The sequence below is a fragment of the Ranitomeya variabilis genome, chromosome 7 (genome assembly GCF_051348905.1).
Source record: "Ranitomeya variabilis isolate aRanVar5 chromosome 7, aRanVar5.hap1, whole genome shotgun sequence".
Taxonomy (NCBI): Eukaryota; Metazoa; Chordata; class Amphibia; order Anura; family Dendrobatidae; genus Ranitomeya; species Ranitomeya variabilis.
The window spans coordinates 92067505-92081222 of NC_135238.1; the positions used below are offsets into that span (position 1 = coordinate 92067505).

Consider the following 13718-nt stretch of genomic DNA (forward strand, 5'->3'; position numbering starts at 1 on the left):
GGCCTACACTCTGCTCCCCCTGCTCCTGCTGACCCCGGGCTCTAACAACGCCAGTTGGCGCCCGGAAGTGCTGGCTGCACATAGCAAAACACCCGCCAATGTGTCAGTGGGGTTCAGCACTGCCAGCTTTTCCCCTGCTGTGTAGCCTGCATTGTGTCCTGCAAATGCCACGCAGACACAACAGACCTCCAAATGCCTCCAGTCCAGGCTTCGGCCTACACTCTGCTCCCCCTGCTGACCCTTTGCTCCAACACCACTAGTTGGGGCTCTAAGAAGACAAGCTTGAATAGGTCCCCATCCTGGTTCCAGTACCATCAGCTGGTTCCGGGCAGAGCCTTTGGCTTAGGTGCCTCCCTCTGGGTATCCGTGTTCCACCAACGTCAGGTGGTCCTTGGTAGTGCTTTCAGGCACGGGTACCTCCTGCTTAGTAACTGGGTTCCAGTAACGTCAGCTGGTCCTCGGTAGTTCCATTGGCTCTTGGACCTTCGGCTACCCATCCGGGTTCCAGTACCGTCAGCTGGTTCTCGGCAGTGTCTTTTGCTCTTGTACCTTCTGCTCCCCATCCTGGTTCCAGTACCGTCAGCTGGTTCCGGGCAGAGCCTTTGGCTTAGGTGCCTCCCTCTGGGTATCCGAGTTCCACCAACGTCAGGTGGTCCTTGGTAGTGCTTTCAGGCACGGGTACCTCCTGCTTAGTAACCGGGTTCCAGTAACGTCAGCTGGTCCTCGGTAGTTCCATTGGCTCTTGGACCTTCGGGCAGCCATCCGAGTTCCAGTTCCATCAGCTGTTTCTTGGCATTTTCTCAGCCTTCTTGTACCTTCTGCTACATTTCCAAGTTCAAGACCCTAAAGACGATGACCCGGAAGACCACCCCTAAGATGACGATGACACCAGAGACGACAACCACTGAGATGACGACGACCCTGGAGACGACGACGACGACATGGGAGACCAAGAAGCACAAGAACAAGAGGCTGCAGAACAAAGAGCAGAAGAACATTAAGCATAACACTAAATATCAGAGCAAAAGATATTATCTAAATTATAAGCAGAAGAAGACTAAGCAGTGTATGGGGGTGAGTCCGTTCCTCCTCGTGGTGCCCCTGGATAAAGCCTGATGCTGCAGGCCAAACTGAACGCGGACAAATGTAACTCTTTTGTGACAGGCAGAACGAAAGGTGTAATCTTCAAACTTTTATAGATAACAACTACGGGAATGCCTGTCACAAATAAGAATTTGATGAAGAACTTGAATATGGAGAAGAATAATAGTTAAATAAAAAGAATATGAACAATGTAACAAAAAAATAATAGGTAGAAGATGAAGAAGAAGATGAATAAGGTGAAGAAGAAGTTGATGTCAAAGATGCTGCTGCTGAGGATGATGAAGAAGAAAGTGTCGGAGAAGTAAAAATGAAGGTGAAGGGCATGGAAGTAGTGAAACATCAATATCTGACAAAATAAAACAAATCTTAACATAGTCAATATCTTTGTAACTCCGAACGTCTTTAAAAAAAATTAAAATTCCTGCTATTCTATTTGATTGGGCCACCTCTATGCCTTTAATGTCTCCGCCACCTCCCCCAATACATCCTACATTATTCTTAGTTGTTTTCCTGCATGTAGAATGAACCTACAAGGAAAGAAAGGGTTTATTTTAATTCCGATATTTTCGTCCCATTGACTTGCATTGGGATCGGGTATCGGAATCGGCGAAATCCGATACTTTGGCGAGATCCGATACTTTGCCGGTATCGGCCGATATCGGAGTGTATCGCTCAACACTAACTAAGCAGCAAAGGTAAATTTTGAGGTTTTACGCAAGTGAAATTCACATTTTTAAGATAGGAAGTTTGTTTTTCAGATGATGAAAACAAGGCACTGCTGAGATTCGAACTCAGGATCTCCTGTTTACATGAGCGCCATGTAGACGAGGTGGCCGAGTGGTTAAGGCGATGGACTGCTAATCCATTGTGCTCTGCATGCATGGGTTCGAATCCCATCCTCGTCGGTTTAATCTGCTTGTTACACGTTGTATTGTTTTGATTTCTTTTCTAGCCCAAGCGGTAGATACTTCAAGCTTGAAAGTTTATCTTCCTTTTTAAGAAAGCTGCTATCAAACTTTGCAGAGTCAGAAGTGTAATTCCACTGGTTTTATCTTTTAATGCTTGATGCATCCTTTATTCTCTAAAGAAAATTATATCATCTAATTCCTTTTTAAGCACTTCGACAGCAGAGATTTTTTTCTCTCAACTGCACTATGTTAGGACTGTGGTAAAGACAGGTTTAATGTCATACAAGAACAAAAGTCCTCTTTTTTTGGCTAAAATGGCCCAAACTGAGGTGAAGAAAGAAAAGCACTGCTGACATTCGAAATCAAGATTTTCTGTTTACTAAACAGGCGCTTTGACCAACTAAGCTAAAGACAAAATCCACTGGTTTTATGTTGTTATGCTTGATGCCATCTTCCTTCCTTTTTGGCCCCTATACAGAAGAAATTCTTAATCTCACAATTGCACTATCAGTAGAGACGCAGCCAAGGTAAATTTGAGGTTTTACGCAAGTGAAATTCCCATTTTTGAGATAGGAAGTTTGTTTTTCAGATGATGAAAACAAGGCACTGCTGAGATTCGAACTCAGGATCTCCTGTTTACTAGACAGGCGCTTTAACCAACTAAGCCACAGCACCACAAGCTGGAAAGCCTATGAAATCTAGGGAAGATGTCAGCACCAATCAAAACTTTCAAGTGGTTAACTTAGCAAGACAACATTGAGTTGAGTTTCATTCCATGCACACAGAAACGAGGAACAGGATGTAATTCTCAGTCATGAAGTCCAGCTTTAATTTGGGACTTATTTTTCTTCCAAGTTATGACACAAAATAGGCGGATTGAAGGAATTCCACGGCAGGGCCAATGGAGGAAAAATTAGGAATGATTGAAAAGTTGGTATTAAAACCCTGAGCACTGGTTTATTTCCTACAGAGTTTGCCCCAATCTAACTTTAAAAAATAGACACTGTAGGAGATAATATAAGGCCACTCTGACAAAAGCTGACATAAAATCTTCAGAGAAAGCACACTGACTGGTAAAAATAATCATTACATCTTATCTCCTTAGCGCATGAGCGCCATGTAGACGAGGTGGCCGAGTGGTTAAGGCGATGGACTGCTAATCCATTGTGCTCTGCATGCATGGGTTTGAATCCCATCCTCGTCGGTTTAATCTGCTTGTTACACATTGTATTGTTTTGATTTCTTTTCTAGCCCAAGCGGTAGATACTTCAAGCTTGAAAGTTTATCTTCCTTTTTAAGAAAGCTGCTATCAAACTTTGCAGAGTCAGAAGTGTAATTCCACTGGTTTTATCTTTTAATGCTTGATGCATCCTTTATTCTCTAAAGAAAATTATATCATCTAATTCCTTTTTAAGCACTTCGACAGCAGAGATTTTTTTCTCTCAACTGCACTATGTTAGGACTGTGGTAAAGACAGGTTTAATGTCATACAAGAACAAAAGTCCTCTTTTTTTGGCTAAAATGGCCCAAACTGAGGTGAAGAAAGAAAAGCACTGCTGACATTCGAAATCAAGATTTTCTGTTTACTAAACAGGCGCTTTGACCAACTAAGCTAAAGACAAAATCCACTGGTTTTATGTTGTTATGCTTGATGCCATCTTCCTTCCTTTTTGGCCCCTATACAGAAGAAATTCTTAATCTCACAATTGCACTATCAGTAGAGACGCAGCCAAGGTAAATTTGAGGTTTTACGCAAGTGAAATTCCCATTTTTGAGATAGGAAGTTTGTTTTTCAGATGATGAAAACAAGGCACTGCTGAGATTCGAACTCAGGATCTCCTGTTTACTAGACAGGCGCTTTAACCAACTAAGCCACAGCACCACAAGCTGGAAAGCCTATGAAATCTAGGGAAGATGTCAGCACCAATCAAAACTTTCAAGTGGTTAACTTAGCAAGACAACATTGAGTTGAGTTTCATTCCATGCACACAGAAACGAGGAACAGGATGTAATTCTCAGTCATGAAGTCCAGCTTTAATTTGGGACTTATTTTTCTTCCAAGTTATGACACAAAATAGGCGGATTGAAGGAATTCCACGGCAGGGCCAATGGAGGAAAAATTAGGAATGATTGAAAAGTTGGTATTAAAACCCTGAGCACTGGTTTATTTCCTACAGAGTTTGCCCCAATCTAACTTTAAAAAATAGACACTGTAGGAGATAATATAAGGCCACTCTGACAAAAGCTGACATAAAATCTTCAGAGAAAGCACACTGACTGGTAAAAATAATCATTACATCTTATCTCCTTAGCGCATGAGCGCCATGTAGACGAGGTGGCCGAGTGGTTAAGGCGATGGACTGCTAATCCATTGTGCTCTGCATGCATGGGTTTGAATCCCATCCTCGTCGGTTTAATCTGCTTGTTACACATTGTATTGTTTTGATTTCTTTTCTAGCCCAAGCGGTAGATACTTCAAGCTTGAAAGTTTATCTTCCTTTTTAAGAAAGCTGCTATCAAACTTTGCAGAGTCAGAAGTGTAATTCCACTGGTTTTATCTTTTAATGCTTGATGCATCCTTTATTCTCTAAAGAAAATTATATCATCTAATTCCTTTTTAAGCACTTCGACAGCAGAGATTTTTTTCTCTCAACTGCACTATGTTAGGACTGTGGTAAAGACAGGTTTAATGTCATACAAGAACAAAAGTCCTCTTTTTTTGGCTAAAATGGCCCAAACTGAGGTGAAGAAAGAAAAGCACTGCTGACATTCGAAATCAAGATTTTCTGTTTACTAAACAGGCGCTTTGACCAACTAAGCTAAAGACAAAATCCACTGGTTTTATGTTGTTATGCTTGATGCCATCTTCCTTCCTTTTTGGCCCCTATACAGAAGAAATTCTTAATCTCACAATTGCACTATCAGTAGAGACGCAGCCAAGGTAAATTTGAGGTTTTACGCAAGTGAAATTCCCATTTTTGAGATAGGAAGTTTGTTTTTCAGATGATGAAAACAAGGCACTGCTGAGATTCGAACTCAGGATCTCCTGTTTACTAGACAGGCGCTTTAACCAACTAAGCCACAGCACCACAAGCTGGAAAGCCTATGAAATCTAGGGAAGATGTCAGCACCAATCAAAACTTTCAAGTGGTTAACTTAGCAAGACAACATTGAGTTGAGTTTCATTCCATGCACACAGAAACGAGGAACAGGATGTAATTCTCAGTCATGAAGTCCAGCTTTAATTTGGGACTTATTTTTCTTCCAAGTTATGACACAAAATAGGCGGATTGAAGGAATTCCACGGCAGGGCCAATGGAGGAAAAATTAGGAATGATTGAAAAGTTGGTATTAAAACCCTGAGCACTGGTTTATTTCCTACAGAGTTTGCCCCAATCTAACTTTAAAAAATAGACACTGTAGGAGATAATATAAGGCCACTCTGACAAAAGCTGACATAAAATCTTCAGAGAAAGCACACTGACTGGTAAAAATAATCATTACATCTTATCTCCTTAGCGCATGAGCGCCATGTAGACGAGGTGGCCGAGTGGTTAAGGCGATGGACTGCTAATCCATTGTGCTCTGCATGCATGGGTTTGAATCCCATCCTCGTCGGTTTAATCTGCTTGTTACACATTGTATTGTTTTGATTTCTTTTCTAGCCCAAGCGGTAGATACTTCAAGCTTGAAAGTTTATCTTCCTTTTTAAGAAAGCTGCTATCAAACTTTGCAGAGTCAGAAGTGTAATTCCACTGGTTTTATCTTTTAATGCTTGATGCATCCTTTATTCTCTAAAGAAAATTATATCATCTAATTCCTTTTTAAGCACTTCGACAGCAGAGATTTTTTTCTCTCAACTGCACTATGTTAGGACTGTGGTAAAGACAGGTTTAATGTCATACAAGAACAAAAGTCCTCTTTTTTTGGCTAAAATGGCCCAAACTGAGGTGAAGAAAGAAAAGCACTGCTGACATTCGAAATCAAGATTTTCTGTTTACTAAACAGGCGCTTTGACCAACTAAGCTAAAGACAAAATCCACTGGTTTTATGTTGTTATGCTTGATGCCATCTTCCTTCCTTTTTGGCCCCTATACAGAAGAAATTCTTAATCTCACAATTGCACTATCAGTAGAGACGCAGCCAAGGTAAATTTGAGGTTTTACGCAAGTGAAATTCCCATTTTTGAGATAGGAAGTTTGTTTTTCAGATGATGAAAACAAGGCACTGCTGAGATTCGAACTCAGGATCTCCTGTTTACTAGACAGGCGCTTTAACCAACTAAGCCACAGCACCACAAGCTGGAAAGCCTATGAAATCTAGGGAAGATGTCAGCACCAATCAAAACTTTCAAGTGGTTAACTTAGCAAGACAACATTGAGTTGAGTTTCATTCCATGCACACAGAAACGAGGAACAGGATGTAATTCTCAGTCATGAAGTCCAGCTTTAATTTGGGACTTATTTTTCTTCCAAGTTATGACACAAAATAGGCGGATTGAAGGAATTCCACGGCAGGGCCAATGGAGGAAAAATTAGGAATGATTGAAAAGTTGGTATTAAAACCCTGAGCACTGGTTTATTTCCTACAGAGTTTGCCCCAATCTAACTTTAAAAAATAGACACTGTAGGAGATAATATAAGGCCACTCTGACAAAAGCTGACATAAAATCTTCAGAGAAAGCACACTGACTGGTAAAAATAATCATTACATCTTATCTCCTTAGCGCATGAGCGCCATGTAGACGAGGTGGCCGAGTGGTTAAGGCGATGGACTGCTAATCCATTGTGCTCTGCATGCATGGGTTCGAATCCCATCCTCGTCGGTTTAATCTGCTTGTTACACGTTGTATTGTTTTGATTTCTTTTCTAGCCCAAGCGGTAGATACTTCAAGCTTGAAAGTTTATCTTCCTTTTTAAGAAAGCTGCTATCAAACTTTGCAGAGTCAGAAGTGTAATTCCACTGGTTTTATCTTTTAATGCTTGATGCATCCTTTATTCTCTAAAGAAAATTATATCATCTAATTCCTTTTTAAGCACTTCGACAGCAGAGATTTTTTTCTCTCAACTGCACTATGTTAGGACTGTGGTAAAGACAGGTTTAATGTCATACAAGAACAAAAGTCCTCTTTCTTTGGCTAAAATGGCCCAAACTGAGGTGAAGAAAGAAAAGCACTGCTGACATTCGAAATCAAGATTTTCTGTTTACTAAACAGGCGCTTTGACCAACTAAGCTAAAGGACAAAATCCACTGGTTTTATGTTGTTATGCTTGATGCCATCTTCCTTCCTTTTTGGCCCCTATACAGAAGAAATTCTTAATCTCACAATTGCACTATCAGTAGAGACGCAGCCAAGGTAAATTTGAGGTTTTACGCAAGTGAAATTCCCATTTTTAAGATAGGAAGTTTGTTTTTCAGATGATGAAAACAAGGCACTGCTGAGATTCGAACTCAGGATCTCCTGTTTACTAGACAGGCGCTTTAACCAACTAAAGCCACAGCACCACAAGCTGGAAAGCCTATGAAATCTAGGGAAGATGTCAGCACCAATCAAAACTTTCAAGTGGTTAACTTAGCAAGACAACATTGAGTTGAGTTTCATTCCATGCACACAGAAACGAGGAACAGGATGTAATTCTCAGTCATGAAGTCCAGCTTTAATTTGGGACTTATTTTTCTTCCAAGTTATGACACAAAATAGGCGGATTGAAGGAATTCCACGGCAGGGCCAATGGAGGAAAAATTAGGAATGATTGAAAAGTTGGTATTAAAACCCTGAGCACTGGTTTATTTCCTACAGAGTTTGCCCCAATCTAACTTTAAAAAATAGACACTGTAGGAGATAATATAAGGCCACTCTGACAAAAGCTGACATAAAATCTTCAGAGAAAGCACACTGACTGGTAAAAATAATCATTACATCTTATCTCCTTAGCGCATGAGCGCCATGTAGACGAGGTGGCCGAGTGGTTAAGGCGATGGACTGCTAATCCATTGTGCTCTGCATGCATGGGTTTGAATCCCATCCTCGTCGGTTTAATCTGCTTGTTACACATTGTATTGTTTTGATTTCTCTTCTAGCCCAAGCGGTAGATACTTCAAGCTTGAAAGTTTATCTTCCTTTTTAAGAAAGCTGCTATCAAACTTTGCAGAGTCAGAAGTGTAATTCCACTGGTTTTATCTTTTAATGCTTGATGCATCCTTTATTCTCTAAAGAAAATTATATCATCTAATTCCTTTTTAAGCACTTCGACAGCAGAGATTTTTTTCTCTCAACTGCACTATGTTAGGACTGTGGTAAAGACAGGTTTAATGTCATACAAGAACAAAAGTCCTCTTTCTTTGGCTAAAATGGCCCAAACTGAGGTGAAGAAAGAAAAGCACTGCTGACATTCGAAATCAAGATTTTCTGTTTACTAAACAGGCGCTTTGACCAACTAAGCTAAAGACAAAATCCACTGGTTTTATGTTTGATGCCATCTTCCTTCCTTTTTGGCCCCTATACAGAAGAAATTCTTAATCTCACAATTGCACTATCAGTAGAGACGCAGCCAAGGTAAATTTGAGGTTTTACGCAAGTGAAATTCCCATTTTTAAGATAGGAAGTTTGTTTTTCAGATGATGAAAACAAGGCACTGCTGAGATTCGAACTCAGGATCTCCTGTTTACTAGACAGGCGCTTTAACCAACTAAGCCACAGCACCACAAGCTGGAAAGCCTATGAAATCTAGGGAAGATGTCAGCACCAATCAAAACTTTCAAGTGGTTAACTTAGCAAGACAACATTGAGTTGAGTTTCATTCCATGCACACAGAAACGAGGAACAGGATGTAATTCTCAGTCATGAAGTCCAGCTTTAATTTGGGACTTATTTTTCTTCCAAGTTATGACACAAAATAGGCGGATTGAAGGAATTCCACGGCAGGGCCAATGGAGGAAAAATTAGGAATGATTGAAAAGTTGGTATTAAAACCCTGAGCACTGGTTTATTTCCTACAGAGTTTGCCCCAATCTAACTTTAAAAAATAGACACTGTAGGAGATAATATAAGGCCACTCTGACAAAAGCTGACATAAAATCTTCAGAGAAAGCACACTGACTGGTAAAAATAATCATTACATCTTATCTCCTTAGCGCATGAGCGCCATGTAGACGAGGTGGCCGAGTGGTTAAGGCGATGGACTGCTAATCCATTGTGCTCTGCATGCATGGGTTTGAATCCCATCCTCGTCGGTTTAATCTGCTTGTTACACATTGTATTGTTTTGATTTCTTTTCTAGCCCAAGCGGTAGATACTTCAAGCTTGAAAGTTTATCTTCCTTTTTAAGAAAGCTGCTATCAAACTTTGCAGAGTCAGAAGTGTAATTCCACTGGTTTTATCTTTTAATGCTTGATGCATCCTTTATTCTCTAAAGAAAATTATATCATCTAATTCCTTTTTAAGCACTTCGACAGCAGAGATTTTTTTCTCTCAACTGCACTATGTTAGGACTGTGGTAAAGACAGGTTTAATGTCATACAAGAACAAAAGTCCTCTTTTTTTGGCTAAAATGGCCCAAACTGAGGTGAAGAAAGAAAAGCACTGCTGACATTCGAAATCAAGATTTTCTGTTTACTAAACAGGCGCTTTGACCAACTAAGCTAAAGACAAAATCCACTGGTTTTATGTTGTTATGCTTGATGCCATCTTCCTTCCTTTTTGGCCCCTATACAGAAGAAATTCTTAATCTCACAATTGCACTATCAGTAGAGACGCAGCCAAGGTAAATTTGAGGTTTTACGCAAGTGAAATTCCCATTTTTGAGATAGGAAGTTTGTTTTTCAGATGATGAAAACAAGGCACTGCTGAGATTCGAACTCAGGATCTCCTGTTTACTAGACAGGCGCTTTAACCAACTAAGCCACAGCACCACAAGCTGGAAAGCCTATGAAATCTAGGGAAGATGTCAGCACCAATCAAAACTTTCAAGTGGTTAACTTAGCAAGACAACATTGAGTTGAGTTTCATTCCATGCACACAGAAACGAGGAACAGGATGTAATTCTCAGTCATGAAGTCCAGCTTTAATTTGGGACTTATTTTTCTTCCAAGTTATGACACAAAATAGGCGGATTGAAGGAATTCCACGGCAGGGCCAATGGAGGAAAAATTAGGAATGATTGAAAAGTTGGTATTAAAACCCTGAGCACTGGTTTATTTCCTACAGAGTTTGCCCCAATCTAACTTTAAAAAATAGACACTGTAGGAGATAATATAAGGCCACTCTGACAAAAGCTGACATAAAATCTTCAGAGAAAGCACACTGACTGGTAAAAATAATCATTACATCTTATCTCCTTAGCGCATGAGCGCCATGTAGACGAGGTGGCCGAGTGGTTAAGGCGATGGACTGCTAATCCATTGTGCTCTGCATGCATGGGTTTGAATCCCATCCTCGTCGGTTTAATCTGCTTGTTACACATTGTATTGTTTTGATTTCTTTTCTAGCCCAAGCGGTAGATACTTCAAGCTTGAAAGTTTATCTTCCTTTTTAAGAAAGCTGCTATCAAACTTTGCAGAGTCAGAAGTGTAATTCCACTGGTTTTATCTTTTAATGCTTGATGCATCCTTTATTCTCTAAAGAAAATTATATCATCTAATTCCTTTTTAAGCACTTCGACAGCAGAGATTTTTTTCTCTCAACTGCACTATGTTAGGACTGTGGTAAAGACAGGTTTAATGTCATACAAGAACAAAAGTCCTCTTTTTTTGGCTAAAATGGCCCAAACTGAGGTGAAGAAAGAAAAGCACTGCTGACATTCGAAATCAAGATTTTCTGTTTACTAAACAGGCGCTTTGACCAACTAAGCTAAAGACAAAATCCACTGGTTTTATGTTGTTATGCTTGATGCCATCTTCCTTCCTTTTTGGCCCCTATACAGAAGAAATTCTTAATCTCACAATTGCACTATCAGTAGAGACGCAGCCAAGGTAAATTTGAGGTTTTACGCAAGTGAAATTCCCATTTTTGAGATAGGAAGTTTGTTTTTCAGATGATGAAAACAAGGCACTGCTGAGATTCGAACTCAGGATCTCCTGTTTACTAGACAGGCGCTTTAACCAACTAAGCCACAGCACCACAAGCTGGAAAGCCTATGAAATCTAGGGAAGATGTCAGCACCAATCAAAACTTTCAAGTGGTTAACTTAGCAAGACAACATTGAGTTGAGTTTCATTCCATGCACACAGAAACGAGGAACAGGATGTAATTCTCAGTCATGAAGTCCAGCTTTAATTTGGGACTTATTTTTCTTCCAAGTTATGACACAAAATAGGCGGATTGAAGGAATTCCACGGCAGGGCCAATGGAGGAAAAATTAGGAATGATTGAAAAGTTGGTATTAAAACCCTGAGCACTGGTTTATTTCCTACAGAGTTTGCCCCAATCTAACTTTAAAAAATAGACACTGTAGGAGATAATATAAGGCCACTCTGACAAAAGCTGACATAAAATCTTCAGAGAAAGCACACTGACTGGTAAAAATAATCATTACATCTTATCTCCTTAGCGCATGAGCGCCATGTAGACGAGGTGGCCGAGTGGTTAAGGCGATGGACTGCTAATCCATTGTGCTCTGCATGCATGGGTTTGAATCCCATCCTCGTCGGTTTAATCTGCTTGTTACACATTGTATTGTTTTGATTTCTTTTCTAGCCCAAGCGGTAGATACTTCAAGCTTGAAAGTTTATCTTCCTTTTTAAGAAAGCTGCTATCAAACTTTGCAGAGTCAGAAGTGTAATTCCACTGGTTTTATCTTTTAATGCTTGATGCATCCTTTATTCTCTAAAGAAAATTATATCATCTAATTCCTTTTTAAGCACTTCGACAGCAGAGATTTTTTTCTCTCAACTGCACTATGTTAGGACTGTGGTAAAGACAGGTTTAATGTCATACAAGAACAAAAGTCCTCTTTCTTTGGCTAAAATGGCCCAAACTGAGGTGAAGAAAGAAAAGCACTGCTGACATTCGAAATCAAGATTTTCTGTTTACTAAACAGGCGCTTTGACCAACTAAGCTAAAGGACAAAATCCACTGGTTTTATGTTGTTATGCTTGATGCCATCTTCCTTCCTTTTTGGCCCCTATACAGAAGAAATTCTTAATCTCACAATTGCACTATCAGTAGAGACGCAGCCAAGGTAAATTTGAGGTTTTACGCAAGTGAAATTCCCATTTTTAAGATAGGAAGTTTGTTTTTCAGATGATGAAAACAAGGCACTGCTGAGATTCGAACTCAGGATCTCCTGTTTACTAGACAGGCGCTTTAACCAACTAAAGCCACAGCACCACAAGCTGGAAAGCCTATGAAATCTAGGGAAGATGTCAGCACCAATCAAAACTTTCAAGTGGTTAACTTAGCAAGACAACATTGAGTTGAGTTTCATTCCATGCACACAGAAACGAGGAACAGGATGTAATTCTCAGTCATGAAGTCCAGCTTTAATTTGGGACTTATTTTTCTTCCAAGTTATGACACAAAATAGGCGGATTGAAGGAATTCCACGGCAGGGCCAATGGAGGAAAAATTAGGAATGATTGAAAAGTTGGTATTAAAACCCTGAGCACTGGTTTATTTCCTACAGAGTTTGCCCCAATCTAACTTTAAAAAATAGACACTGTAGGAGATAATATAAGGCCACTCTGACAAAAGCTGACATAAAATCTTCAGAGAAAGCACACTGACTGGTAAAAATAATCATTACATCTTATCTCCTTAGCGCATGAGCGCCATGTAGACGAGGTGGCCGAGTGGTTAAGGCGATGGACTGCTAATCCATTGTGCTCTGCATGCATGGGTTTGAATCCCATCCTCGTCGGTTTAATCTGCTTGTTACACATTGTATTGTTTTGATTTCTCTTCTAGCCCAAGCGGTAGATACTTCAAGCTTGAAAGTTTATCTTCCTTTTTAAGAAAGCTGCTATCAAACTTTGCAGAGTCAGAAGTGTAATTCCACTGGTTTTATCTTTTAATGCTTGATGCATCCTTTATTCTCTAAAGAAAATTATATCATCTAATTCCTTTTTAAGCACTTCGACAGCAGAGATTTTTTTCTCTCAACTGCACTATGTTAGGACTGTGGTAAAGACAGGTTTAATGTCATACAAGAACAAAAGTCCTCTTTCTTTGGCTAAAATGGCCCAAACTGAGGTGAAGAAAGAAAAGCACTGCTGACATTCGAAATCAAGATTTTCTGTTTACTAAACAGGCGCTTTGACCAACTAAGCTAAAGACAAAATCCACTGGTTTTATGTTTGATGCCATCTTCCTTCCTTTTTGGCCCCTATACAGAAGAAATTCTTAATCTCACAATTGCACTATCAGTAGAGACGCAGCCAAGGTAAATTTGAGGTTTTACGCAAGTGAAATTCCCATTTTTAAGATAGGAAGTTTGTTTTTCAGATGATGAAAACAAGGCACTGCTGAGATTCGAACTCAGGATCTCCTGTTTACTAGACAGGCGCTTTAACCAACTAAGCCACAGCACCACAAGCTGGAAAGCCTATGAAATCTAGGGAAGATGTCAGCACCAATCAAAACTTTCAAGTGGTTAACTTAGCAAGACAACATTGAGTTGAGTTTCATTCCATGCACACAGAAACGAGGAACAGGATGTAATTCTCAGTCATGAAGTCCAGCTTTAATTTGGGACTTATTTTTCTTCCAAG

At 39.9% G+C, this 13718-nt stretch overlaps 20 non-coding genes across 20 annotated transcripts; 10 read left to right on the plus strand and 10 right to left on the minus strand.

The window, feature by feature from the left end:
* The first annotated feature begins 1927 nt into the window (after window positions 1–1927).
* TRNAS-GCU (transfer RNA serine (anticodon GCU)) lies at window positions 1928–2009 on the plus strand. Its single transcript has one exon. It is a non-coding gene; the product is annotated as a tRNA-Ser (tRNA).
* Window positions 2010–2613: 604 nt separating this feature from the next.
* TRNAT-AGU (transfer RNA threonine (anticodon AGU)) lies at window positions 2614–2687 on the minus strand. The gene has a single exon. It is a non-coding gene; the product is annotated as a tRNA-Thr (tRNA).
* Window positions 2688–3134: 447 nt separating this feature from the next.
* TRNAS-GCU (transfer RNA serine (anticodon GCU)) lies at window positions 3135–3216 on the plus strand. The gene has a single exon. It is a non-coding gene; the product is annotated as a tRNA-Ser (tRNA).
* A 604-nt stretch (window positions 3217–3820) lies between these two features.
* TRNAT-AGU (transfer RNA threonine (anticodon AGU)) lies at window positions 3821–3894 on the minus strand. The gene has a single exon. It is a non-coding gene; the product is annotated as a tRNA-Thr (tRNA).
* Window positions 3895–4341: 447 nt separating this feature from the next.
* Window positions 4342–4423, plus strand: TRNAS-GCU (transfer RNA serine (anticodon GCU)). Its single transcript has one exon. It is a non-coding gene; the product is annotated as a tRNA-Ser (tRNA).
* A 604-nt stretch (window positions 4424–5027) lies between these two features.
* Window positions 5028–5101, minus strand: TRNAT-AGU (transfer RNA threonine (anticodon AGU)). Its single transcript has one exon. It is a non-coding gene; the product is annotated as a tRNA-Thr (tRNA).
* A 447-nt stretch (window positions 5102–5548) lies between these two features.
* On the plus strand, window positions 5549–5630 carry TRNAS-GCU (transfer RNA serine (anticodon GCU)). Its single transcript has one exon. It is a non-coding gene; the product is annotated as a tRNA-Ser (tRNA).
* Window positions 5631–6234: 604 nt separating this feature from the next.
* Window positions 6235–6308, minus strand: TRNAT-AGU (transfer RNA threonine (anticodon AGU)). Its single transcript has one exon. It is a non-coding gene; the product is annotated as a tRNA-Thr (tRNA).
* A 447-nt stretch (window positions 6309–6755) lies between these two features.
* TRNAS-GCU (transfer RNA serine (anticodon GCU)) lies at window positions 6756–6837 on the plus strand. Its single transcript has one exon. It is a non-coding gene; the product is annotated as a tRNA-Ser (tRNA).
* Window positions 6838–7442: 605 nt separating this feature from the next.
* TRNAT-AGU (transfer RNA threonine (anticodon AGU)) lies at window positions 7443–7517 on the minus strand. The gene has a single exon. It is a non-coding gene; the product is annotated as a tRNA-Thr (tRNA).
* A 447-nt stretch (window positions 7518–7964) lies between these two features.
* On the plus strand, window positions 7965–8046 carry TRNAS-GCU (transfer RNA serine (anticodon GCU)). The gene has a single exon. It is a non-coding gene; the product is annotated as a tRNA-Ser (tRNA).
* A 596-nt stretch (window positions 8047–8642) lies between these two features.
* On the minus strand, window positions 8643–8716 carry TRNAT-AGU (transfer RNA threonine (anticodon AGU)). Its single transcript has one exon. It is a non-coding gene; the product is annotated as a tRNA-Thr (tRNA).
* Window positions 8717–9163: 447 nt separating this feature from the next.
* On the plus strand, window positions 9164–9245 carry TRNAS-GCU (transfer RNA serine (anticodon GCU)). Its single transcript has one exon. It is a non-coding gene; the product is annotated as a tRNA-Ser (tRNA).
* Window positions 9246–9849: 604 nt separating this feature from the next.
* TRNAT-AGU (transfer RNA threonine (anticodon AGU)) lies at window positions 9850–9923 on the minus strand. Its single transcript has one exon. It is a non-coding gene; the product is annotated as a tRNA-Thr (tRNA).
* A 447-nt stretch (window positions 9924–10370) lies between these two features.
* On the plus strand, window positions 10371–10452 carry TRNAS-GCU (transfer RNA serine (anticodon GCU)). Its single transcript has one exon. It is a non-coding gene; the product is annotated as a tRNA-Ser (tRNA).
* A 604-nt stretch (window positions 10453–11056) lies between these two features.
* Window positions 11057–11130, minus strand: TRNAT-AGU (transfer RNA threonine (anticodon AGU)). The gene has a single exon. It is a non-coding gene; the product is annotated as a tRNA-Thr (tRNA).
* A 447-nt stretch (window positions 11131–11577) lies between these two features.
* On the plus strand, window positions 11578–11659 carry TRNAS-GCU (transfer RNA serine (anticodon GCU)). The gene has a single exon. It is a non-coding gene; the product is annotated as a tRNA-Ser (tRNA).
* Window positions 11660–12264: 605 nt separating this feature from the next.
* TRNAT-AGU (transfer RNA threonine (anticodon AGU)) lies at window positions 12265–12339 on the minus strand. The gene has a single exon. It is a non-coding gene; the product is annotated as a tRNA-Thr (tRNA).
* A 447-nt stretch (window positions 12340–12786) lies between these two features.
* TRNAS-GCU (transfer RNA serine (anticodon GCU)) lies at window positions 12787–12868 on the plus strand. The gene has a single exon. It is a non-coding gene; the product is annotated as a tRNA-Ser (tRNA).
* Window positions 12869–13464: 596 nt separating this feature from the next.
* On the minus strand, window positions 13465–13538 carry TRNAT-AGU (transfer RNA threonine (anticodon AGU)). The gene has a single exon. It is a non-coding gene; the product is annotated as a tRNA-Thr (tRNA).
* Between the last annotated feature and the right edge of the window lie 180 nt (window positions 13539–13718).